We start from the raw sequence: 25,790 nt of genomic DNA, 5'->3' as shown, positions 1-25,790 counted from the left end.
GGGTGGCTTATATAGGATTAGGGGTGTGGGAGGGCGGCTGGGGTTGGCGTGGTGCCGGCGTGGTGCCGTGGCCGGCTCTCGCCGGGGACCGTCGTCCCTCTCAGACCTGACGGCACCCTCCTGCACTTGCAGCACCTGGTGGTGGAGAAGGGAGAGACATCCACCGCATGCGGAAGGCCATGCGAGGCAAGAGTTAGCAGGAGGAGCAGCGAAGGAAGTCTGGGCAGCAAGCGGAAGAAAGAGAAGCGTGCTCTGGGCAAAGCGCCGCTGCGAGGGGTGGAGCGGCCGCCTGAGGGAAAGGGGAGCGCAAGTCGGCGCTGCGTCAGGAAGAACCGGATCGACTCGGGGCCGAGGGATTGGAGCCACCTTGGCGGGGGATCAAAGCTGCGGCAGGGTGGGGGGGCCAGTGCCGTCACCTAGGAGGGGCAGCAGAGCTGTGGCAGGGCGCGTGGGGGGGACTGGAGCTGCATGAGGAGGGACCGCCATCACCTCAGGGGCTGAGGAGGGTCCAGGCCCCGCCGGACGCTGCCAGGAGCCCATTGCAGACGAGTGCCCGTCACGGTCCCTGCACGAAGCACTGGAGCACCGACTGGGTGAGGAAAGCTGATCTGCGAGGTTTTTTCGCGGGGTGGGTGGTGGGAGGGCGGCCGGGGTTCGGGTGGTGCTGTGGCCAGCTCTCGCCGGGGACCAGCATCGCTCTCGGACCTGACGGCATCCTCCTGCCCTTGCAGCAGGCGGCGGAGCAGCGTGGAGGTCTCCGTCCTGTACCGCTGCAGGCCAAGAGCGGAGGAAGTCTGGGCAGCAAGAGGAGGCAGGAGAAGGGCGCTCTGGGCAAAGGGACCTCCCTGTCACCGGGGCTGTGGTCGCACCAGCGTGTCGCCAGGACCTTTGGTGCCCTGGCCGGCTTTGTGCCGGGTGACCCCCCTGTAAGCAGGGCTCGGGTCTTTGGGTTTTTGCCGGCCTTTTGCCGCGTCACCCCGTGGTCAGGCTGCCAGGCAGGTGGCAACCCTCTAAGGGGGGTGAGCGGCGCCGTCTCTGCGGCCGGGGCGGGAAGCGGAGCTCCTAAAGCGCGCCGTGGTGGGGAGCCGCAGCCAGGCCGGCCGGCCTGTAACTTGGGCGCACGGGGGGGGGCCTGGCAGCAGGGCCGGGGCCTCTGCTCTGTCCTCCGGGTGGGGGAGCTGGCGCCTGGCTGCGCCTTCCTTCCGAGCACCAGCTCCTCGAGAAGCAAGACAAGGCATCGTGAAGGAGCTGCGAGGCCAGAGCGAGGGAGAGGAGGAGCGGCGGGCTGAAGAGAGGGCTGGGGGGAGAGGAGGGAGCTCAGGGCAAAGGGGCCTCCCCACGGCACCGTTGCCGGCACCTTTGGTGTCCTGGCCGGCGCTGCGCCTGGTGACCTCCCTGTAAGCAGGGCTCGGGTCTCTGGCCTTTTGCCCCCTTGCCCCGACGGTTTGGCTGCCCGGAGAGAGCGGCACCGTCCCCGCACCGAGGGGCAAATGGGGCTCTCTGGCCCCCAAGCCCGCCCTGTAGGCAGGGGAGGGCTGTTTCCCCGGCCCTGGCGGCATTCTGCCTGCTGGCGGCCTGGCCAGCGTGACCCCCTGGAGTCGGGGCGCGTCGCGGCACTTGTCCCTTGGTCCCCCGCGAAGCCCCGTGGCACGTTGAGTCCCTCTGGGCTCCGTGCGTCCGGGGGGGGCAGGTCCGAGGCTCTGCTCTCTTGCTCGCGGGAGGGGACGGCTCCCCAGACATTGGCTGCACAGAGCTCGCTCTCTCTTCTGGGAAGTTTTCTTTCCCCCCGTCCGTGTCCGTGTGCCTGCCTGTGTCCGCGTCGGTGCGAGTGAGCGAGTGAAGGAGCTTCTTGTTTAGGCCCCCGTTGAAATCGCTGCAGCGTACTTAGCTTAAACTTCCCGGGAGGGAAAGAGGGGCTCTGTGCAGCAACAGGGGGTCGGTCCCCGCTGAGCCCGCGAGCGGAGGGCGAGTCCCGGCTGGCCCCTCCTTTCCAGGGACGGAGCCAAGCCGCGCGGTCGTAGCACGGCCGACGCGCGACCCGCCCGCAGTCTGGGCCTGGGTGGCTGCCTGTCCTGCTGGCGACCTGCCAGCGTGCCGGCCCCGTACTCGGGGCGAGTGCCACGAGCCGTGGAGCCCTCTGACCCGACGGCCCTGTAAGCAGGGTTGTGCCCGTCCCCCGCCCTCGGCAGGAGGAGCGGGTAGCGAGCGGGTGTCTGCGGCCCCCGGCCTTCGAGGGCAAACGCTCGGCAGTTGTGTCCCCTTCACCGAGAACCGCGGTAGCCTCTATAAACGCAGGGAACGGCCCTGAGCCAAGTACCTGCCCCAGAGTCCTCGAGACCCTCCCAGAGTTGCCCAGGACGCTCTTGTCCCACAGCAGCCGTGGTGACAGGGAGGGCCCTTTGCCCGCAGCCCCTTTCTCTTTCCCCGGTTTCAGCGTGCCGCTCCTCCTCTCGCTTGCCCTCGCCTCGTAGTTTCTTCCGCAGGCCACGGATGCCTCTTCCTTCTGTCTTCTCCGGGAGCTGGTGCCCGGAAGGAAGGCGCGGTCGGGCGCCAGCTCCTCTGCCTGGACGACGGGGAAGCCGGCCGCCTGAGGGACCTTCCCTCAGCGTGCTCTGGCCCCCGGCCCTCCTTCCTCCCTCCTGTCCCCTGCCCCGGCCTGAGCCGCCTCAGACCCCATTTTCTCACCTGGTGGTGCCCGGCGGCCTGGGGGCTTAAAGCATAGAGGGAGAGGGGACAGGGGTACGGCAGGGCAGGGGGAGATTTAGGGGGACAGGCAGCACTTGGTGGGCCTCAGCCGCCAGCCCCTTGCAACCAGCTGCTCCGCAGTGACGCGGCAGCTTCTCCCCAGCGATGAGGAACCCCCCTCGGGAAGTTCTGCTTCCCCAGCCCCCAGAACCTCTTGGGAAAGGGCCGCTGCTGCCGATTCACCTGCCTTCAGGGCAGACAGCGCCCAGCACTCTCGATAGTGCTTGGCTGGCGCCTTGTGTGGGGCGGCGGCCCTGTTAGCGGGGTGCGGGTCAGGGCGCCCCTGTAGCGGAGAGGAGGGGCCTCGTGGGCCTTTGGGACCGGGGCTGCCCTGTAAGTCGGGGCCTGGCCCGTGCCCTGCAGTCCCGGGCACTTTGCAGTCCCGGCAGCGGCTCGAGCCCCCTGTAAGCAGGGGCGCAGCCTCTGTGGCCGCCGCTTTGCATGCCCAGCTCCATTTGCCCAGAGTGCCCGACTCCGAGCCCAGCTCCAGCGCCGGCCGCAACTCCACGTGTGGCAGCACCGGAGCACCGATTGGGTAAGAAAAGCCGATCTGTGAGGGGTTTTTTTTTTTGGGGGGGGGGGGGGGGTGGCTTATATAGGATTAGGGGTGTGGGAGGGCGGCTGGGGTTGGCGTGGTGCCGGCGTGGTGCCGTGGCCGGCTCTCGCCGGGGACCGTCGTCCCTCTCAGACCTGACGGCACCCTCCTGCACTTGCAGCACCTGGTGGTGGAGAAGGGAGAGACATCCACCGCATGCGGAAGGCCGTGCGAGGCAAGAGTTAGCAGGAGGAGCAGCGAAGGAAGTCTGGGCAGCAAGCGGAAGAAAGAGAAGCGTGCTCTGGGCAAAGCGCCGCTGCGAGGGGTGGAGCGGCCGCCTGAGGGAAAGGGGAGCGCAAGTCGGCGCTGCGTCAGGAAGAACCGGATCGACTCGGGGCCGAGGGATTGGAGCCACCTTGGCGGGGGATCAAAGCTGCGGCAGGGTGGGGGGGCCAGTGCCGTCACCTAGGAGGGGCAGCAGAGCTGCGGCAGGGCGCGTGGGGGGGACTGGAGCTGCATGAGGAGGGACCGCCATCACCTCAGGGGCTGAGGAGGGTCCAGGCCCCGCCGGACGCTGCCAGGAGCCCATTGCAGACGAGTGCCCGTCACGGTCCCTGCACGAAGCACTGGAGCACCGACTGGGTGAGGAAAGCTGATCTGCGAGGTTTTTTCGCGGGGTGGGTGGTGGGAGGGCGGCCGGGGTTCGGGTGGTGCTGTGGCCAGCTCTCGCCGGGGACCAGCATCGCTCTCGGACCTGACGGCATCCTCCTGCCCTTGCAGCAGGCGGCGGAGCAGCGTGGAGGTCTCCGTCCTGTACCGCTGCAGGCCAAGAGCGGAGGAAGTCTGGGCAGCAAGAGGAGGCAGGAGAAGGGCGCTCTGGGCAAAGGGACCTCCCTGTCACCGGGGCTGTGGTCGCACCAGCGTGTCGCCAGGACCTTTGGTGCCCTGGCCGGCTTTGTGCCGGGTGACCCCCCTGTAAGCAGGGCTCGGGTCTTTGGGTTTTTGCCGGCCTTTTGCCGCGTCACCCCGTGGTCAGGCTGCCAGGCAGGTGGCAACCCTCTAAGGGGGGTGAGCGGCGCCGTCTCTGCGGCCGGGGCGGGAAGCGGAGCTCCTAAAGCGCGCCGTGGTGGGGAGCCGCAGCCAGGCCGGCCGGCCTGTAACTTGGGCGCACGGGGGGGGGCCTGGCAGCAGGGCCGGGGCCTCTGCTCTGTCCTCCGGGTGGGGGAGCTGGCGCCTGGCTGCGCCTTCCTTCCGAGCACCAGCTCCTCGAGAAGCAAGACAAGGCATCGTGAAGGAGCTGCGAGGCCAGAGCGAGGGAGAGGAGGAGCGGCGGGCTGAAGAGAGGGCTGGGGGGAGAGGAGGGAGCTCAGGGCAAAGGGGCCTCCCCACGGCACCGTTGCCGGCACCTTTGGTGTCCTGGCCGGCGCTGCGCCTGGTGACCTCCCTGTAAGCAGGGCTCGGGTCTCTGGCCTTTTGCCCCCTTGCCCCGACGGTTTGGCTGCCCGGAGAGAGCGGCACCGTCCCCGCACCGAGGGGCAAATGGGGCTCTCTGGCCCCCAAGCCCGCCCTGTAGGCAGGGGAGGGCTGTTTCCCCGGCCCTGGCGGCATTCTGCCTGCTGGCGGCCTGGCCAGCGTGACCCCCTGGAGTCGGGGCGCGTCGCGGCACTTGTCCCTTGGTCCCCCGCGAAGCCCCGTGGCACGTTGAGTCCCTCTGGGCTCCGTGCGTCCGGGGGGGGCAGGTCCGAGGCTCTGCTCTCTTGCTCGCGGGAGGGGACGGCTCCCCAGACATTGGCTGCACAGAGCTCGCTCTCTCTTCTGGGAAGTTTTCTTTCCCCCCGTCCGTGTCCGTGTGCCTGCCTGTGTCCGCGTCGGTGCGAGTGAGCGAGTGAAGGAGCTTCTTGTTTAGGCCCCCGTTGAAATCGCTGCAGCGTACTTAGCTTAAACTTCCCGGGAGGGAAAGAGGGGCTCTGTGCAGCAACAGGGGGTCGGTCCCCGCTGAGCCCGCGAGCGGAGGGCGAGTCCCGGCTGGCCCCTCCTTTCCAGGGACGGAGCCAAGCCGCGCGGTCGTAGCACGGCCGACGCGCGACCCGCCCGCAGTCTGGGCCTGGGTGGCTGCCTGTCCTGCTGGCGACCTGCCAGCGTGCCGGCCCCGTACTCGGGGCGAGTGCCACGAGCCGTGGAGCCCTCTGACCCGACGGCCCTGTAAGCAGGGTTGTGCCCGTCCCCCGCCCTCGGCAGGAGGAGCGGGTAGCGAGCGGGCGTCTGCGGCCCCCGGCCTTCGAGGGCAAACGCTCGGCAGTTGTGTCCCCTTCACCGAGAACCGCGGTAGCCTCTAGAAACGCAGGGAACGGCCCTGAGCCAAGTACCTGCCCCAGAGTCCTCGAGACCCTCCCAGAGTTGCCCAGGACGCTCTTGTCCCACAGCAGCCGTGGTGACAGGGAGGGCCCTTTGCCCGCAGCCCCTTTCTCTTTCCCCGGTTTCAGCGTGCCGCTCCTCCTCTCGCTTGCCCTCGCCTCGTACTTTCTTCCGCAGGCCACGGATGCCTCTTCCTTCTGTCTTCTCCGGGAGCTGGTGCCCGGAAGGAAGGCGCGGTCGGGCGCCAGCTCCTCTGCCTGGACGACGGGGAAGCCGGCCGCCTGAGGGACCTTCCCTCAGCGTGCTCTGGCCCCCGGCCCTCCTTCCTCCCTCCTGCCCCCTGCCCCGGCCTGAGCCGCCTCAGACCCCATTTTCTCACCTGGTGGTGCCCGGCGGCCTGGGGGCTTAAAGCATAGAGGGAGAGGGGACAGGGGTACGGCAGGGCAGGGGGAGATTTAGGGGGACAGGCAGCACTTGGTGGGCCTCAGCCGCCAGCCCCTTGCAACCAGCTGCTCCGCAGTGACGCGGCAGCTTCTCCCCAGCGATGAGGAACCCCCCTCGGGAAGTTCTGCTTCCCCAGCCCCCAGAACCTCTTGGGAAAGGGCCGCTGCTGCCGATTCACCTGCCTTCAGGGCAGACAGCGCCCAGCACTCTCGATAGTGCTTGGCTGGCGCCTTGTGTGGGGCGGCGGCCCTGTTAGCGGGGTGCGGGTCAGGGCGCCCCTGTAGCGGAGAGGAGGGGCCTCGTGGGCCTTTGGGACCGGGGCTGCCCTGTAAGTCGGGGCCTGGCCCGTGCCCTGCAGTCCCGGGCACTTTGCAGTCCCGGCAGCGGCTCGAGCCCCCTGTAAGCAGGGGCGCAGCCTCTGTGGCCGCCGCTTTGCATGCCCAGCTCCATTTGCCCAGAGTGCCCGACTCCGAGCCCAGCTCCAGCGCCGGCCGCAACTCCACGTGTGGCAGCACCGGAGCACCGATTGGGTAAGAAAAGCCGATCTGTGAGGGGTTTTTTTTTTTGGGGGGGGGGGGGGGGGGTGGCTTATATAGGATTAGGGGTGTGGGAGGGCGGCTGGGGTTGGCGTGGTGCCGGCGTGGTGCCGTGGCCGGCTCTCGCCGGGGACCGTCGTCCCTCTCAGACCTGACGGCACCCTCCTGCACTTGCAGCACCTGGTGGTGGAGAAGGGAGAGACATCCACCGCATGCGGAAGGCCGTGCGAGGCAAGAGTTAGCAGGAGGAGCAGCGAAGGAAGTCTGGGCAGCAAGCGGAAGAAAGAGAAGCGTGCTCTGGGCAAAGCGCCGCTGCGAGGGGTGGAGCGGCCGCCTGAGGGAAAGGGGAGCGCAAGTCGGCGCTGCGTCAGGAAGAACCGGATCGACTCGGGGCCGAGGGATTGGAGCCACCTTGGCGGGGGATCAAAGCTGCGGCAGGGTGGGGGGGCCAGTGCCGTCACCTAGGAGGGGCAGCAGAGCTGCGGCAGGGCGCGTGGGGGGGACTGGAGCTGCATGAGGAGGGACCGCCATCACCTCAGGGGCTGAGGAGGGTCCAGGCCCCGCCGGACGCTGCCAGGAGCCCATTGCAGACGAGTGCCCGTCACGGTCCCTGCACGAAGCACTGGAGCACCGACTGGGTGAGGAAAGCTGATCTGCGAGGTTTTTTCGCGGGGTGGGTGGTGGGAGGGCGGCCGGGGTTCGGGTGGTGCTGTGGCCAGCTCTCGCCGGGGACCAGCATCGCTCTCGGACCTGACGGCATCCTCCTGCCCTTGCAGCAGGCGGCGGAGCAGCGTGGAGGTCTCCGTCCTGTACCGCTGCAGGCCAAGAGCGGAGGAAGTCTGGGCAGCAAGAGGAGGCAGGAGAAGGGCGCTCTGGGCAAAGGGACCTCCCTGTCACCGGGGCTGTGGTCGCACCAGCGTGTCGCCAGGACCTTTGGTGCCCTGGCCGGCTTTGTGCCGGGTGACCCCCCTGTAAGCAGGGCTCGGGTCTTTGGGTTTTTGCCGGCCTTTTGCCGCGTCACCCCGTGGTCAGGCTGCCAGGCAGGTGGCAACCCTCTAAGGGGGGTGAGCGGCGCCGTCTCTGCGGCCGGGGCGGGAAGCGGAGCTCCTAAAGCGCGCCGTGGTGGGGAGCCGCAGCCAGGCCGGCCGGCCTGTAACTTGGGCGCACGGGGGGGGGCCTGGCAGCAGGGCCGGGGCCTCTGCTCTGTCCTCCGGGTGGGGGAGCTGGCGCCTGGCTGCGCCTTCCTTCCGAGCACCAGCTCCTCGAGAAGCAAGACAAGGCATCGTGAAGGAGCTGCGAGGCCAGAGCGAGGGAGAGGAGGAGCGGCGGGCTGAAGAGAGGGCTGGGGGGAGAGGAGGGAGCTCAGGGCAAAGGGGCCTCCCCACGGCACCGTTGCCGGCACCTTTGGTGTCCTGGCCGGCGCTGCGCCTGGTGACCTCCCTGTAAGCAGGGCTCGGGTCTCTGGCCTTTTGCCCCCTTGCCCCGACGGTTTGGCTGCCCGGAGAGAGCGGCACCGTCCCCGCACCGAGGGGCAAATGGGGCTCTCTGGCCCCCAAGCCCGCCCTGTAGGCAGGGGAGGGCTGTTTCCCCGGCCCTGGCGGCATTCTGCCTGCTGGCGGCCTGGCCAGCGTGACCCCCTGGAGTCGGGGCGCGTCGCGGCACTTGTCCCTTGGTCCCCCGCGAAGCCCCGTGGCACGTTGAGTCCCTCTGGGCTCCGTGCGTCCGGGGGGGGCAGGTCCGAGGCTCTGCTCTCTTGCTCGCGGGAGGGGACGGCTCCCCAGACATTGGCTGCACAGAGCTCGCTCTCTCTTCTGGGAAGTTTTCTTTCCCCCCGTCCGTGTCCGTGTGCCTGCCTGTGTCCGCGTCGGTGCGAGTGAGCGAGTGAAGGAGCTTCTTGTTTAGGCCCCCGTTGAAATCGCTGCAGCGTACTTAGCTTAAACTTCCCGGGAGGGAAAGAGGGGCTCTGTGCAGCAACAGGGGGTCGGTCCCCGCTGAGCCCGCGAGCGGAGGGCGAGTCCCGGCTGGCCCCTCCTTTCCAGGGACGGAGCCAAGCCGCGCGGTCGTAGCACGGCCGACGCGCGACCCGCCCGCAGTCTGGGCCTGGGTGGCTGCCTGTCCTGCTGGCGACCTGCCAGCGTGCCGGCCCCGTACTCGGGGCGAGTGCCACGAGCCGTGGAGCCCTCTGACCCGACGGCCCTGTAAGCAGGGTTGTGCCCGTCCCCCGCCCTCGGCAGGAGGAGCGGGTAGCGAGCGGGCGTCTGCGGCCCCCGGCCTTCGAGGGCAAACGCTCGGCAGTTGTGTCCCCTTCACCGAGAACCGCGGTAGCCTCTAGAAACGCAGGGAACGGCCCTGAGCCAAGTACCTGCCCCAGAGTCCTCGAGACCCTCCCAGAGTTGCCCAGGACGCTCTTGTCCCACAGCAGCCGTGGTGACAGGGAGGGCCCTTTGCCCGCAGCCCCTTTCTCTTTCCCCGGTTTCAGCGTGCCGCTCCTCCTCTCGCTTGCCCTCGCCTCGTACTTTCTTCCGCAGGCCACGGATGCCTCTTCCTTCTGTCTTCTCCGGGAGCTGGTGCCCGGAAGGAAGGCGCGGTCGGGCGCCAGCTCCTCTGCCTGGACGACGGGGAAGCCGGCCGCCTGAGGGACCTTCCCTCAGCGTGCTCTGGCCCCCGGCCCTCCTTCCTCCCTCCTGCCCCCTGCCCCGGCCTGAGCCGCCTCAGACCCCATTTTCTCACCTGGTGGTGCCCGGCGGCCTGGGGGCTTAAAGCATAGAGGGAGAGGGGACAGGGGTACGGCAGGGCAGGGGGAGATTTAGGGGGACAGGCAGCACTTGGTGGGCCTCAGCCGCCAGCCCCTTGCAACCAGCTGCTCCGCAGTGACGCGGCAGCTTCTCCCCAGCGATGAGGAACCCCCCTCGGGAAGTTCTGCTTCCCCAGCCCCCAGAACCTCTTGGGAAAGGGCCGCTGCTGCCGATTCACCTGCCTTCAGGGCAGACAGCGCCCAGCACTCTCGATAGTGCTTGGCTGGCGCCTTGTGTGGGGCGGCGGCCCTGTTAGCGGGGTGCGGGTCAGGGCGCCCCTGTAGCGGAGAGGAGGGGCCTCGTGGGCCTTTGGGACCGGGGCTGCCCTGTAAGTCGGGGCCTGGCCCGTGCCCTGCAGTCCCGGGCACTTTGCAGTCCCGGCAGCGGCTCGAGCCCCCTGTAAGCAGGGGCGCAGCCTCTGTGGCCGCCGCTTTGCATGCCCAGCTCCATTTGCCCAGAGTGCCCGACTCCGAGCCCAGCTCCAGCGCCGGCCGCGACTCCACGTGTGGCAGCACCGGAGCACGGATTAGGTGAGAAAAGCCGATCTGTGAGGGTTTTTTTTTTTTGGGGGGGGGGGGGGGGTGGCTTATATAGGATTAGGGGTGTGGGAGGGCGGCTGGGGTTGGCGTGGTGCCGGCGTGGTGCCGTGGCCGGCTCTCGCCGGGGACCGTCGTCCCTCTCAGACCTGACGGCACCCTCCTGCACTTGCAGCACCTGGTGGTGGAGAAGGGAGAGACATCCACCGCATGCGGAAGGCCGTGCGAGGCAAGAGTTAGCAGGAGGAGCAGCGAAGGAAGTCTGGGCAGCAAGCGGAAGAAAGAGAAGCGTGCTCTGGGCAAAGCGCCGCTGCGAGGGGTGGAGCGGCCGCCTGAGGGAAAGGGGAGCGCAAGTCGGCGCTGCGTCAGGAAGAACCGGATCGACTCGGGGCCGAGGGATTGGAGCCACCTTGGCGGGGGATCAAAGCTGCGGCAGGGTGGGGGGGCCAGTGCCGTCACCTAGGAGGGGCAGCAGAGCTGCGGCAGGGCGCGTGGGGGGGACTGGAGCTGCATGAGGAGGGACCGCCATCACCTCAGGGGCTGAGGAGGGTCCAGGCCCCGCCGGACGCTGCCAGGAGCCCATTGCAGACGAGTGCCCGTCACGGTCCCTGCACGAAGCACTGGAGCACCGACTGGGTGAGGAAAGCTGATCTGCGAGGTTTTTTCGCGGGGTGGGTGGTGGGAGGGCGGCCGGGGTTCGGGTGGTGCTGTGGCCAGCTCTCGCCGGGGACCAGCATCGCTCTCGGACCTGACGGCATCCTCCTGCCCTTGCAGCAGGCGGCGGAGCAGCGTGGAGGTCTCCGTCCTGTACCGCTGCAGGCCAAGAGCGGAGGAAGTCTGGGCAGCAAGAGGAGGCAGGAGAAGGGCGCTCTGGGCAAAGGGACCTCCCTGTCACCGGGGCTGTGGTCGCACCAGCGTGTCGCCAGGACCTTTGGTGCCCTGGCCGGCTTTGTGCCGGGTGACCCCCCTGTAAGCAGGGCTCGGGTCTTTGGGTTTTTGCCGGCCTTTTGCCGCGTCACCCCGTGGTCAGGCTGCCAGGCAGGTGGCAACCCTCTAAGGGGGGTGAGCGGCGCCGTCTCTGCGGCCGGGGCGGGAAGCGGAGCTCCTAAAGCGCGCCGTGGTGGGGAGCCGCAGCCAGGCCGGCCGGCCTGTAACTTGGGCGCACGGGGGGGGGCCTGGCAGCAGGGCCGGGGCCTCTGCTCTGTCCTCCGGGTGGGGGAGCTGGCGCCTGGCTGCGCCTTCCTTCCGAGCACCAGCTCCTCGAGAAGCAAGACAAGGCATCGTGAAGGAGCTGCGAGGCCAGAGCGAGGGAGAGGAGGAGCGGCGGGCTGAAGAGAGGGCTGGGGGGAGAGGAGGGAGCTCAGGGCAAAGGGGCCTCCCCACGGCACCGTTGCCGGCACCTTTGGTGTCCTGGCCGGCGCTGCGCCTGGTGACCTCCCTGTAAGCAGGGCTCGGGTCTCTGGCCTTTTGCCCCCTTGCCCCGACGGTTTGGCTGCCCGGAGAGAGCGGCACCGTCCCCGCACCGAGGGGCAAATGGGGCTCTCTGGCCCCCAAGCCCGCCCTGTAGGCAGGGGAGGGCTGTTTCCCCGGCCCTGGCGGCATTCTGCCTGCTGGCGGCCTGGCCAGCGTGACCCCCTGGAGTCGGGGCGCGTCGCGGCACTTGTCCCTTGGTCCCCCGCGAAGCCCCGTGGCACGTTGAGTCCCTCTGGGCTCCGTGCGTCCGGGGGGGGCAGGTCCGAGGCTCTGCTCTCTTGCTCGCGGGAGGGGACGGCTCCCCAGACATTGGCTGCACAGAGCTCGCTCTCTCTTCTGGGAAGTTTTCTTTCCCCCCGTCCGTGTCCGTGTGCCTGCCTGTGTCCGCGTCGGTGCGAGTGAGCGAGTGAAGGAGCTTCTTGTTTAGGCCCCCGTTGAAATCGCTGCAGCGTACTTAGCTTAAACTTCCCGGGAGGGAAAGAGGGGCTCTGTGCAGCAACAGGGGGTCGGTCCCCGCTGAGCCCGCGAGCGGAGGGCGAGTCCCGGCTGGCCCCTCCTTTCCAGGGACGGAGCCAAGCCGCGCGGTCGTAGCACGGCCGACGCGCGACCCGCCCGCAGTCTGGGCCTGGGTGGCTGCCTGTCCTGCTGGCGACCTGCCAGCGTGCCGGCCCCGTACTCGGGGCGAGTGCCACGAGCCGTGGAGCCCTCTGACCCGACGGCCCTGTAAGCAGGGTTGTGCCCGTCCCCCGCCCTCGGCAGGAGGAGCGGGTAGCGAGCGGGCGTCTGCGGCCCCCGGCCTTCGAGGGCAAACGCTCGGCAGTTGTGTCCCCTTCACCGAGAACCGCGGTAGCCTCTAGAAACGCAGGGAACGGCCCTGAGCCAAGTACCTGCCCCAGAGTCCTCGAGACCCTCCCAGAGTTGCCCAGGACGCTCTTGTCCCACAGCAGCCGTGGTGACAGGGAGGGCCCTTTGCCCGCAGCCCCTTTCTCTTTCCCCGGTTTCAGCGTGCCGCTCCTCCTCTCGCTTGCCCTCGCCTCGTAGTTTCTTCCGCAGGCCACGGATGCCTCTTCCTTCTGTCTTCTCCGGGAGCTGGTGCCCGGAAGGAAGGCGCGGTCGGGCGCCAGCTCCTCTGCCTGGACGACGGGGAAGCCGGCCGCCTGAGGGACCTTCCCTCAGCGTGCTCTGGCCCCCGGCCCTCCTTCCTCCCTCCTGCCCCCTGCCCCGGCCTGAGCCGCCTCAGACCCCATTTTCTCACCTGGTGGTGCCCGGCGGCCTGGGGGCTTAAAGCATAGAGGGAGAGGGGACAGGGGTACGGCAGGGCAGGGGGAGATTTAGGGGGACAGGCAGCACTTGGTGGGCCTCAGCCGCCAGCCCCTTGCAACCAGCTGCTCCGCAGTGACGCGGCAGCTTCTCCCCAGCGATGAGGAACCCCCCTCGGGAAGTTCTGCTTCCCCAGCCCCCAGAACCTCTTGGGAAAGGGCCGCTGCTGCCGATTCACCTGCCTTCAGGGCAGACAGCGCCCAGCACTCTCGATAGTGCTTGGCTGGCGCCTTGTGTGGGGCGGCGGCCCTGTTAGCGGGGTGCGGGTCAGGGCGCCCCTGTAGCGGAGAGGAGGGGCCTCGTGGGCCTTTGGGACCGGGGCTGCCCTGTAAGTCGGGGCCTGGCCCGTGCCCTGCAGTCCCGGGCACTTTGCAGTCCCGGCAGCGGCTCGAGCCCCCTGTAAGCAGGGGCGCAGCCTCTGTGGCCGCCGCTTTGCATGCCCAGCTCCATTTGCCCAGAGTGCCCGACTCCGAGCCCAGCTCCAGCGCCGGCCGCGACTCCACGTGTGGCAGCACCGGAGCACGGATTAGGTGAGAAAAGCCGATCTGTGAGGGTTTTTTTTTTTTGGGGGGGGGGGGGGGGTGGCTTATATAGGATTAGGGGTGTGGGAGGGCGGCTGGGGTTGGCGTGGTGCCGGCGTGGTGCCGTGGCCGGCTCTCGCCGGGGACCGTCGTCCCTCTCAGACCTGACGGCACCCTCCTGCACTTGCAGCACCTGGTGGTGGAGAAGGGAGAGACATCCACCGCATGCGGAAGGCCATGCGAGGCAAGAGTTAGCAGGAGGAGCAGCGAAGGAAGTCTGGGCAGCAAGCGGAAGAAAGAGAAGCGCGCTCTGGGCAAAGCGCCGCTGCGAGGGGTGGAGCGGCCGCCTGAGGGAAAGGGGAGCGCAAGTCGGCGCTGCGTCAGGAAGAACCGGATCGACTCGGGGCCGAGGGATTGGAGCCACCTTGGCGGGGGATCAAAGCTGCGGCAGGGTGGGGGGGCCAGTGCCGTCACCTAGGAGGGGCAGCAGAGCTGTGGCAGGGCGCGTGGGGGGGACTGGAGCTGCATGAGGAGGGACCGCCATCACCTCAGGGGCTGAGGAGGGTCCAGGCCCCGCCGGACGCTGCCAGGAGCCCATTGCAGACGAGTGCCCGTCACGGTCCCTGCACGAAGCACTGGAGCACCGACTGGGTGAGGAAAGCTGATCTGCGAGGTTTTTTCGCGGGGTGGGTGGTGGGAGGGCGGCCGGGGTTCGGGTGGTGCTGTGGCCAGCTCTCGCCGGGGACCAGCATCGCTCTCGGACCTGACGGCATCCTCCTGCCCTTGCAGCAGGCGGCGGAGCAGCGTGGAGGTCTCCGTCCTGTACCGCTGCAGGCCAAGAGCGGAGGAAGTCTGGGCAGCAAGAGGAGGCAGGAGAAGGGCGCTCTGGGCAAAGGGACCTCCCTGTCACCGGGGCTGTGGTCGCACCAGCGTGTCGCCAGGACCTTTGGTGCCCTGGCCGGCTTTGTGCCGGGTGACCCCCCTGTAAGCAGGGCTCGGGTCTTTGGGTTTTTGCCGGCCTTTTGCCGCGTCACCCCGTGGTCAGGCTGCCAGGCAGGTGGCAACCCTCTAAGGGGGGTGAGCGGCGCCGTCTCTGCGGCCGGGGCGGGAAGCGGAGCTCCTAAAGCGCGCCGTGGTGGGGAGCCGCAGCCAGGCCGGCCGGCCTGTAACTTGGGCGCACGGGGGGGGGCCTGGCAGCAGGGCCGGGGCCTCTGCTCTGTCCTCCGGGTGGGGGAGCTGGCGCCTGGCTGCGCCTTCCTTCCGAGCACCAGCTCCTCGAGAAGCAAGACAAGGCATCGTGAAGGAGCTGCGAGGCCAGAGCGAGGGAGAGGAGGAGCGGCGGGCTGAAGAGAGGGCTGGGGGGAGAGGAGGGAGCTCAGGGCAAAGGGGCCTCCCCACGGCACCGTTGCCGGCACCTTTGGTGTCCTGGCCGGCGCTGCGCCTGGTGACCTCCCTGTAAGCAGGGCTCGGGTCTCTGGCCTTTTGCCCCCTTGCCCCGACGGTTTGGCTGCCCGGAGAGAGCGGCACCGTCCCCGCACCGAGGGGCAAATGGGGCTCTCTGGCCCCCAAGCCCGCCCTGTAGGCAGGGGAGGGCTGTTTCCCCGGCCCTGGCGGCATTCTGCCTGCTGGCGGCCTGGCCAGCGTGACCCCCTGGAGTCGGGGCGCGTCGCGGCACTTGTCCCTTGGTCCCCCGCGAAGCCCCGTGGCACGTTGAGTCCCTCTGGGCTCCGTGCGTCCGGGGGGGGCAGGTCCGAGGCTCTGCTCTCTTGCTCGCGGGAGGGGACGGCTCCCCAGACATTGGCTGCACAGAGCTCGCTCTCTCTTCTGGGAAGTTTTCTTTCCCCCCGTCCGTGTCCGTGTGCCTGCCTGTGTCCGCGTCGGTGCGAGTGAGCGAGTGAAGGAGCTTCTTGTTTAGGCCCCCGTTGAAATCGCTGCAGCGTACTTAGCTTAAACTTCCCGGGAGGGAAAGAGGGGCTCTGTGCAGCAACAGGGGGTCGGTCCCCGCTGAGCCCGCGAGCGGAGGGCGAGTCCCGGCTGGCCCCTCCTTTCCAGGGACGGAGCCAAGCCGCGCGGTCGTAGCACGGCCGACGCGCGACCCGCCCGCAGTCTGGGCCTGGGTGGCTGCCTGTCCTGCTGGCGACGTGCCAGCGTGCCGGCCCCGTACTCGGGGCGAGTGCCACGAGCCGTGGAGCCCTCTGACCCGACGGCCCTGTAAGCAGGGTTGTGCCCGTCCCCCGCCCTCGGCAGGAGGAGCGGGTAGCGAGCGGGCGTCTGCGGCCCCCGGCCTTCGAGGGCAAACGCTCGGCAGTTGTGTCCCCTTCACCGAGAACCGCGGTAGCCTCTAGAAACGCAGGGAACGGCCCTGAGCCAAGTACCTGCCCCAGAGTCCTCGAGACCCTCCCAGAGTTGCCCAGGACGCTCTTGTCCCACAGCAGCCGTGGTGACAGGGAGGGCCCTTTGCCCGCAGCCCCTTTCTCTTTCCCCGGTTTCAGCGTGCCGCTCCTCCTCTCGCTTGCCCTCGCCTCGTACTTTCTTCCGCAGGCCACGGATGCCTCTTCCTTCTGTCTTCTCCGGGAGCTGGTGCCCGGAAGGAAGGCGCGGTCGGGCGCCAGCTCCTCTGCCTGGACGACGGGGAAGCCGGCCGCCTGAGGGACCTTCCCTCAGCGTGCTCTGGCCCCCGGCCCTCCTTCCTCCCTCCTGCCCCCTGCCCCGGCCTGAGCCGCCTCAGACCCCATTTTCTCACCTGGTGGTGCCCGGCGGCCTGGGGGCTTAAAGCATAGAGGGAGAGGGGACAGGGGTACGGCAGGGCAGGGGGAGATTTAGGGGGACAGGCAGCACTTGGTGGGCCTCAGCCGCCAGCCCCTTGCAACCAGCTGCTCCGCAGTGACGCGGCAGCTTCTCCCCAGCGATGAGGAACCCCCCTCGGGAAGTTCTGCTTCCCCAGCCCCCAGAACCTCTTGGGAAAGGGCCGCTGCTGCCGATTCACCTGCCTTCAGGGCAGACAGCGCCCAGCACTCTCGATAGTGCTTGGCTGGCGCCTTGTGTGGGGCGGCGGCCCTGTTAGCGGGGTGCGGGTCAGGGCGCCCCTGTAGCGGAGAGGAGGGGCCTCGTGGGCCTTTGGGACCGGGGCTGCCCTGTAAGTCGGGGCCTGGCCCGTGCCCTGCAGTCCCGGGCACTTTGCAGTCCCGGCAGCGGCTCGAGCCCCCTGTAAGCAGGGGCGCAGCCTCTGTGGCCGCCGCTTTGCATGCCCAGCTCCATTTGCCCAGAGTGCCCGACTCCGAGCCCAGCTCCAGCGCCGGCCGCAACTCCACGTGTGGCAGCACCGGAGCACCGATTGGGTAAGAAAAGCCGATCTGTGAGGGGTTTTTTTTTTTGGGGGGGGGGGGGGGGGGTGGCTTATATAGGATTAGGGGTGTGGGAGGGCGGCTGGGGTTGGCGTGGTGCCGGCGTGGTGCCGTGGCCGGCTCTCGCCGGGGACCGTCGTCCCTCTCAGACCTGACGGCACCCTCCTGCACTTGCAGCACCTGGTGGTGGAGAAGGGAGAGACATCCACCGCATGCGGAAGGCCGTGCGAGGCAAGAGTTAGCAGGAGGAGCAGCGAAGGAAGTCTGGGCAGCAAGCGGAAGAAAGAGAAGCGTGCTCTGGGCAAAGCGCCGCTGCGAGGGGTGGAGCGGCCGCCTGAGGGAAAGGGGAGCGCAAGTCGGCGCTGCGTCAGGAAGAACCGGATCGACTCGGGGCCGAGGGATTGGAGCCACCTTGGCGGGGGATCAAAGCTGCGGCAGGGTGGGGGGGCCAGTGCCGTCACCTAGGAGGGGCAGCAGAGCTGCGGCAGGGCGCGTGGGGGGGACTGGAGCTGCATGAGGAGGGACCGCCATCACCTCAGGGGCTGAGGAGGGTCCAGGCCCCGCCGGACGCTGCCAGGAGCCCATTGCAGACGAGTGCCCGTCACGGTCCCTGCACGAAGCACTGGAGCACCGACTGGGTGAGGAAAGCTGATCTGCGAGGTTTTTTCGCGGGGTGGGTGGTGGGAGGGCGGCCGGGGTTCGGGTGGTGCTGTGGCCAGCTCTCGCCGGGGACCAGCATCGCTCTCGGACCTGACGGCATCCTCCTGCCCTTGCAGCAGGCGGCGGAGCAGCGTGGAGGTCTCCGTCCTGTACCGCTGCAGGCCAAGAGCGGAGGAAGTCTGGGCAGCAAGAGGAGGCAGGAGAAGGGCGCTCTGGGCAAAGGGACCTCCCTGTCACCGGGGCTGTGGTCGCACCAGCGTGTCGCCAGGACCTTTGGTGCCCTGGCCGGCTTTGTGCCGGGTGACCCCCCTGTAAGCAGGGCTCGGGTCTTTGGGTTTTTGCCGGCCTTTTGCCGCGTCACCCCGTGGTCAGGCTGCCAGGCAGGTGGCAACCCTCTAAGGGGGGTGAGCGGCGCCGTCTCTGCGGCCGGGGCGGGAAGCGGAGCTCCTAAAGCGCGCCGTGGTGGGGAGCCGCAGCCAGGCCGGCCGGCCTGTAACTTGGGCGCACGGGGGGGGGCCTGGCAGCAGGGCCGGGGCCTCTGCTCTGTCCTCCGGGTGGGGGAGCTGGCGCCTGGCTGCGCCTTCCTTCCGAGCACCAGCTCCTCGAGAAGCAAGACAAGGCATCGTGAAGGAGCTGCGAGGCCAGAGCGAGGGAGAGGAGGAGCGGCGGGCTGAAGAGAGGGCTGGGGGGAGAGGAGGGAGCTCAGGGCAAAGGGGCCTCCCCACGGCACCGTTGCCGGCACCTTTGGTGTCCTGGCCGGCGCTGCGCCTGGTGACCTCCCTGTAAGCAGGGCTCGGGTCTCTGGCCTTTTGCCCCCTTGCCCCGACGGTTTGGCTGCCCGGAGAGAGCGGCACCGTCCCCGCACCGAGGGGCAAATGGGGCTCTCTGGCCCCCAAGCCCGCCCTGTAGGCAGGGGAGGGCTGTTTCCCCGGCCCTGGCGGCATTCTGCCTGCTGGCGGCCTGGCCAGCGTGACCCCCTGGAGTCGGGGCGCGTCGCGGCACTTGTCCCTTGGTCCCCCGCGAAGCCCCGTGGCACGTTGAGTCCCTCTGGGCTCCGTGCGTCCGGGGGGGGCAGGTCCGAGGCTCTGCTCTCTTGCTCGCGGGAGGGGACGGCTCCCCAGACATTGGCTGCACAGAGCTCGCTCTCTCTTCTGGGAAGTTTTCTTTCCCCCCGTCCGTGTCCGTGTGCCTGCCTGTGTCCGCGTCGGTGCGAGTGAGCGAGTGAAGGAGCTTCTTGTTTAGGCCCCCGTTGAAATCGCTGCAGCGTACTTAGCTTAAACTTCCCGGGAGGGAAAGAGGGGCTCTGTGCAGCAACAGGGGGTCGGTCCCCGCTGAGCCCGCGAGCGGAGGGCGAGTCCCGGCTGGCCCCTCCTTTCCAGGGACGGAGCCAAGCCGCGCGGTCGTAGCACGGCCGACGCGCGACCCGCCCGCAGTCTGGGCCTGGGTGGCTGCCTGTCCTGCTGGCGACCTGCCAGCGTGCCGGCCCCGTACTCGGGGCGAGTGCCACGAGCCGTGGAGCCCTCTGACCCGACGGCCCTGTAAGCAGGGTTGTGCCCGTCCCCCGCCCTCGGCAGGAGGAGCGGGTAGCGAGCGGGCGTCTGCGGCCCCCGGCCTTCGAGGGCAAACGCTCGGCAGTTGTGTCCCCTTCACCGAGAACCGCGGTAGCCTCTAGAAACGCAGGGAACGGCCCTGAGCCAAGTACCTGCCCCAGAGTCCTCGAGACCCTCCCAGAGTTGCCCAGGACGCTCTTGTCCCACAGCAGCCGTGGTGACAGGGAGGGCCCTTTGCCCGCAGCCCCTTTCTCTTTCCCCGGTTTCAGCGTGCCGCTCCTCCTCTCGCTTGCCCTCGCCTCGTACTTTCTTCCGCAGGCCACGGATGCCTCTTCCTTCTGTCTTCTCCGGGAGCTGGTGCCCGGAAGGAAGGCGCGGTCGGGCGCCAGCTCCTCTGCCTGGACGACGGGGAAGCCGGCCGCCTGAGGGACCTTCCCTCAGCGTGCTCTGGCCCCCGGCCCTCCTTCCTCCCTCCTGCCCCCTGCCCCGGCCTGAGCCGCCTCAGACCCCATTTTCTCACCTGGTGGTGCCCGGCGGCCTGGGGGCTTAAAGCATAGAGGGAGAGGGGACAGGGGTACGGCAGGGCAGGGGGAGATTTAGGGGGACAGGCAGCACTTGGTGGGCCTCAGCCGCCAGCCCCTTGCAACCAGCTGCTCCGCAGTGACGCGGCAGCTTCTCCCCAGCGATGAGGAACCCCCCTCGGGAAGTTCTGCTTCCCCAGCCCCCAGAACCTCTTGGGAAAGGGCCGCTGCTGCCGATTCACCTGCCTTCAGGGCAGACAGCGCCCAGCACTCTCGATAGTGCTTGGCTGGCGCCTTGTGTGGGGCGGCGGCCCTGTTAGCGGGGTGCGGGTCAGGGCGCCCCTGTAGCGGAGAGGAGGGGCCTCGTGGGCCTTTGGGACCGGGGCTGCCCTGTAAGTCGGGGCCTGGCCCGTGCCCTGCAGTCCCGGGCACTTTGCAGTCCCGGCAGCGGCTCGAGCCCCCTGTAAGCAGGGGCGCAGCCTCTGTGGCCGCCGCTTTGCATGCCCAGCTCCATTTGCCCAGAGTGCCCGACTCCGAGCCCAGCTCCAGCGCCGGCCGCAACTCCACGTGTGGCAGCACCGGAGCACCGATTGGGTAAGAAAAGCCGATCTGTGAGGGGTTTTTTTTTTTGGGGGGGGGGGGGGGGGGTGGCTTATATAGGATTAGGGGTGTGGGAGGGCGGCTGGGGTTGGCGTGGTGCCGGCGTGGTGCCGTGGCCGGCTCTCGCCGGGGACCGTCGTCCCTCTCAGACCTGACGGCACCCTCCTGCACTTGCAGCACCTGGTGGTGGAGAAGGGAGAGACATCCACCGCATGCGGAAGGCCGTGCGAGGCAAGAGTTAGCAGGAGGAGCAGCGAAGGAAGTCTGGGCAGCAAGCGGAAGAAAGAGAAGCGTGCTCTGGGCAAAGCGCCGCTGCGAGGGGTGGAGCGGCCGCCTGAGGGAAAGGGGAGCGCAAGTCGGCGCTGCGTCAGGAAGAACCGGATCGACTCGGGGCCGAGGGATTGGAGCCACCTTGGCGGGGGATCAAAGCTGCGGCAGGGTGGGGGGGCCAGTGCCGTCACCTAGGAGGGGCAGCAGAGCTGCGGCAGGGCGCGTGGGGGGGACTGGAGCTGCATGAGGAGGGACCGCCATCACCTCAGGGGCTGAGGAGGGTCCAGGCCCCGCCGGACGCTGCCAGGAGCCCATTGCAGACGAGTGCCCGTCACGGTCCCTGCACGAAGCACTGGAGCACCGACTGGGTGAGGAAAGCTGATCTGCGAGGTTTTTTCGCGGGGTGGGTGGTGGGAGGGCGGCCGGGGTTCGGGTGGTGCTGTGGCCAGCTCTCGCCGGGGACCAGCATCGCTCTCGGACCTGACGGCATCCTCCTGCCCTTGCAGCAGGCGGCGGAGCAGCGTGGAGGTCTCCGTCCTGTACCGCTGCAGGCCAAGAGCGGAGGAAGTCTGGGCAGCAAGAGGAGGCAGGAGAAGGGCGCTCTGGGCAAAGGGACCTCCCTGTCACCGGGGCTGTGGTCGCACCAGCGTGTCGCCAGGACCTTTGGTGCCCTGGCCGGCTTTGTGCCGGGTGACCCCCCTGTAAGCAGGGCTCGGGTCTTTGGGTTTTTGCCGGCCTTTTGCCGCGTCACCCCGTGGTCAGGCTGCCAGGCAGGTGGCAACCCTCTAAGGGGGGTGAGCGGCGCCGTCTCTGCGGCCGGGGCGGGAAGCGGAGCTCCTAAAGCGCGCCGTGGTGGGGAGCCGCAGCCAGGCCGGCCGGCCTGTAACTTGGGCGCACGGGGGGGGGCCTGGCAGCAGGGCCGGGGCCTCTGCTCTGTCCTCCGGGTGGGGGAGCTGGCGCCTGGCTGCGCCTTCCTTCCGAGCACCAGCTCCTCGAGAAGCAAGACAAGGCATCGTGAAGGAGCTGCGAGGCCAGAGCGAGGGAGAGGAGGAGCGGCGGGCTGAAGAGAGGGCTGGGGGGAGAGGAGGGAGCTCAGGGCAAAGGGGCCTCCCCACGGCACCGTTGCCGGCACCTTTGGTGTCCTGGCCGGCGCTGCGCCTGGTGACCTCCCTGTAAGCAGGGCTCGGGTCTCTGGCCTTTTGCCCCCTTGCCCCGACGGTTTGGCTGCCCGGAGAGAGCGGCACCGTCCCCGCACCGAGGGGCAAATGGGGCTCTCTGGCCCCCAAGCCCGCCCTGTAGGCAGGGGAGGGCTGTTTCCCCGGCCCTGGCGGCATTCTGCCTGCTGGCGGCCTGGCCAGCGTGACCCCCTGGAGTCGGGGCGCGTCGCGGCACTTGTCCCTTGGTCCCCCGCGAAGCCCCGTGGCACGTTGAGTCCCTCTGGGCTCCGTGCGTCCGGGGGGGGCAGGTCCGAGGCTCTGCTCTCTTGCTCGCGGGAGGGGACGGCTCCCCAGACATTGGCTGCACAGAGCTCGCTCTCTCTTCTGGGAAGTTTTCTTTCCCCCCGTCCGTGTCCGTGTGCCTGCCTGTGTCCGCGTCGGTGCGAGTGAGCGAGTGAAGGAGCTTCTTGTTTAGGCCCCCGTTGAAATCGCTGCAGCGTACTTAGCTTAAACTTCCCGGGAGGGAAAGAGGGGCTCTGTGCAGCAACAGGGGGTCGGTCCCCGCTGAGCCCGCGAGCGGAGGGCGAGTCCCGGCTGGCCCCTCCTTTCCAGGGACGGAGCCAAGCCGCGCGGTCGTAGCACGGCCGACGCGCGACCCGCCCGCAGTCTGGGCCTGGGTGGCTGCCTGTCCTGCTGGCGACCTGCCAGCGTGCCGGCCCCGTACTCGGGGCGAGTGCCACGAGCCGTGGAGCCCTCTGACCCGACGGCCCTGTAAGCAGGGTTGTGCCCGTCCCCCGCCCTCGGCAGGAGGAGCGGGTAGCGAGCGGGCGTCTGCGGCCCCCGGCCTTCGAGGGCAAACGCTCGGCAGTTGTGTCCCCTTCACCGAGAACCGCGGTAGCCTCTAGAAACGCAGGGAACGGCCCTGAGCCAAGTACCTGCCCCAGAGTCCTCGAGACCCTCCCAGAGTTGCCCAGGACGCTCTTGTCCCACAGCAGCCGTGGTGACAGGGAGGGCCCTTTGCCCGCAGCCCCTTTCTCTTTCCCCGGTTTCAGCGTGCCGCTCCTCCTCTCGCTTGCCCTCGCCTCGTACTTTCTTCCGCAGGCCACGGATGCCTCTTCCTTCTGTCTTCTCCGGGAGCTGGTGCCCGGAAGGAAGGCGCGGTCGGGCGCCAGCTCCTCTGCCTGGACGACGGGGAAGCCGGCCGCCTGAGGGACCTTCCCTCAGCGTGCTCTGGCCCCCGGCCCTCCTTCCTCCCTCCTGCCCCCTGCCCCGGCCTGAGCCGCCTCAGACCCCATTTTCTCACCTGGTGGTGCCCGGCGGCCTGGGGGCTTAAAGCATAGAGGGAGAGGGGACAGGGGTACGGCAGGGCAGGGGGAGATTTAGGGGGACAGGCAGCACTTGGTGGGCCTCAGCCGCCAGCCCCTTGCAACCAGCTGCTCCGCAGTGACGCGGCAGCTTCTCCCCAGCGATGAGGAACCCCCCTCGGGAAGTTCTGCTTCCCCAGCCCCCAGAACCTCTTGGGAAAGGGCCGCTGCTGCCGATTCACCTGCCTTCAGGGCAGACAGCGCCCAGCACTCTCGATAGTGCTTGGCTGGCGCCTTGTGTGGGGCGGCGGCCCTGTTAGCGGGGTGCGGGTCAGGGCGCCCCTGTAGCGGAGAGGAGGGGCCTCGTGGGCCTTTGGGACCGGGGCTGCCCTGTAAGTCGGGGCCTGGCCCGTGCCCTGCAGTCCCGGGCACTTTGCAGTCCCGGCAGCGGCTCGAGCCCCCTGTAAGCAGGGGCGCAGCCTCTGTGGCCGCCGCTTTGCATGCCCAGCTCCATTTGCCCAGAGTGCCCGACTCCGAGCCCAGCTCCAGCGCCGGCCGCGACTCCACGTGTGGCAGCACCGGAGCACCGATTGGGTAAGAAAAGCCGATCTGTGAGGTTTTTTCGGGGGGGCGGGGGTATAGGGGTGTGTGAGGGCGGCCGGTGTTCAGGTGGTGCTGTGGCCAGCTCTCACCCAGGACCGTCGTCGCTCTCGGACCTGATGGCATTCTCCTGCTCTTGCAGCAGTTGGTCGTGGAGAAGAAGGGAGAGACATCCACCGCGTGCAGAAGGACCTGCGAGGCAAGTGCGAGCGGGAGGAGTAGCGGCAGCGGTCCGGCAAAGAGGCGAGAGAAAGCCCTCCTGGGCAGGGGATCTCCCTGTCACCTGGGCTGTGTTCGCCTCCAGCGTCCCTGCCCATTTGGGGATGTTTTCTTTGCCTCGTGAGCAAGTACTCGGCTCTTGGTAGTTCTCCAGTTTTAGAACCTGCTCCCATTCCACCTGACGATGACCCAACTTCCTGAAGTTTTCTCAAAACTCCTTCCTGTACTTGGATGTGGCTGCACCAGCCGTGGGGAGCGGGAGGGCTCTGCAGCCACCCGCAGCGCCCTTTGAGGCTGCGTGGGATGCCGGGGGAAGAGCAGTCGGGAGCAGGGTTTTGGAGGTGGATTCCCCTGCTCTGAGTGCTTCTCTTTCCGCACCTGTACGGGGAAGGAAGCGGCTGGATCTCAGCCTCTGGAGGAGCACGTTCCTCTTCCCTGCCCCAAAAGGGCGTTTGTGCCCACCCTTTCCCCATCTGTTCAGTGCCGGGGGTGCTCAGTCAGATGCTTTCTCCAACTGGGTGTTCCCCATTTAGCTCCTTTTCTGCCCAACTCGGCTTTAACCGCTGCCAGCCACGTGGCGCTGCGCGTGGGATTTGAACCTTTGGCAGCCGCTGGAATGTTTGCGGCGTGTGTTGGTCCTGGCTGCTTGCAAGGGGACTCGGGGTGAAGCGCTAAGGCTTGGACAATAGGGCCAAGCCAGAGTTGACTTGTAGACGAGTCCTGTGTATTTTATAACTGTTAACCATTGTGCTAACAGGTATTTTACTAAGTGATAACCAACCACCTATTCCGATGTAAAAAGTGGAAGTATCGAAGCCTGAACAACAGGCCCTGAGCCGAAGCTGCTCACTCAGTATGTCATCGTTAGTGAAACAGGTGTGGAAGACGTAGCTCTCTTGAATGTACATTTATCTTTCTTTGTGTGGGGATAAAATAACCGGGTCGTGGAGACCGTAGTCTGGCCCTGTGGCCTGACGTGAGCCCTTGCACCTAGTCTGCCTGGGTAAGCAGAGGAGCTCCCTTAGCTTCTCCCCTGAGCCCTGGCCAGGCTCCGGGGGAATCTAATGTGAGATTGAAACCAGATATTTCCGCTCCAAACCAAGGTGCCAGCTCTTCTGGCTTGCCGATTTTGGGGTATAGAAGGGTGGACCCGCTCACAGCGACTTTGGAGGCCTCAGCTACGGGTGGACGCACCGCGTAGGGTTTCCCACTTGCCGGGAAAGGCTCTGCAAACCCTCGCTGTAACCGGGGCTGCCTGCGGGGCTGGGTGATGGCAACGGGTGCAGGTGCTGAGGGATCTTTTTTAATCGCTGTTCCCTCTCTCTCAGGCAGTCAGGATTTGATGCGTTACCCTGTATTTTCCTGTCTGTGTGAGTGCACTATTCCGTCTTTTCTTACTGTGTGTTTTCTATATTCTTCTGTTATTATTTAGCTATTTCTAATAAAATACGCCTGCTCCTTTCACTCCGGTGTCTGAGTTGAATTGATATCCCTAATCAGCAGAACAGGGGGAGATGAGGTGGCGCTTTCCAGAGCCGAGGTCGGTGTCGGTTTGGCTTTGGGCTGAGCTGTAGCCGCCGCGGCGCTAGTTCCTGGCAAGGGGACGGACGTGGGAGCTGTCGGGGCCAGAGCTGCCGTAAATATAATCAGACAGCTTGCTCGGGTTCTCCAGCTCCTAGCGTACGCTCCAGAAGAGCGGCTGAACGCGGGCAGAAATGTTCCGGGATTTATCTGGGTTTTTTTTTTAAAAAAAAATTATTTCTGCTATCACCAGGATTTGAAAAACTAAATTGGATAAATGTGAGTTTAGGAAAAATATCTAACGATACGTGTGCTTTTAATAGTTACTGTACTGGTCTCCCAGGGACCGAAGTTACGCTGTTTCGTCCTTAAAACAACTCTGCGCTCCCGTGTCGCGTTGTCACAGGCTTTCCTCCCCCTTCCACCCGTCCAAAGAGCCCTGAGGCTGCTCTGACCGACACTTCGGTCACCCCGCTGAGTTCTGGGTCACAAGGCGAGACTGCGCTGCCCTGCGCTGCGGCCGTGCCGGAGCTCCTCCCTCTCCGGGGGGGGTCATAAGATTTGGCAGCGTTGGTCCCGTCGGCCCGCGCACCGGAGCGGTCTCGCCCAGCGGCTGCTCCCGCTGCCCGGGGAAGGTTCCCCCGGCGGGGAGAGGCGACCTGCGGCGTGCGGCTGCGCCGGGCGGCCCCCGGAGTGCGCGTGCGCGGCGGCGGCCCTGCGACCGGAGGACCGGCGGCCCGTAGAGCGTGAGCTCGGAGGAGTGACGGGCATCTCCGGCGTTTAT

General features: G+C 67.7%; 1 long non-coding RNA gene across 1 annotated transcript; it reads left to right on the top strand.

Annotated features, from left to right (window-relative positions):
• The first annotated feature begins 23,064 nt into the window (after window positions 1-23,064).
• LOC141966075 (uncharacterized) lies at window positions 23,065-23,771 on the top strand. The gene is made up of 2 exons (XR_012634537.1): window positions 23,065-23,260; window positions 23,409-23,771. It is a non-coding gene; the product is annotated as an uncharacterized LOC141966075 (long non-coding RNA).
• Window positions 23,772-25,790: the final 2,019 nt, after the last annotated feature.

Source organism: Athene noctua, chromosome 14 (genome assembly GCF_965140245.1).
Source record: "Athene noctua chromosome 14, bAthNoc1.hap1.1, whole genome shotgun sequence".
NCBI classification, from domain to species: domain Eukaryota; kingdom Metazoa; phylum Chordata; class Aves; order Strigiformes; family Strigidae; genus Athene; species Athene noctua.
This window is presented reverse-complemented; position numbering and strand designations above follow the sequence as displayed.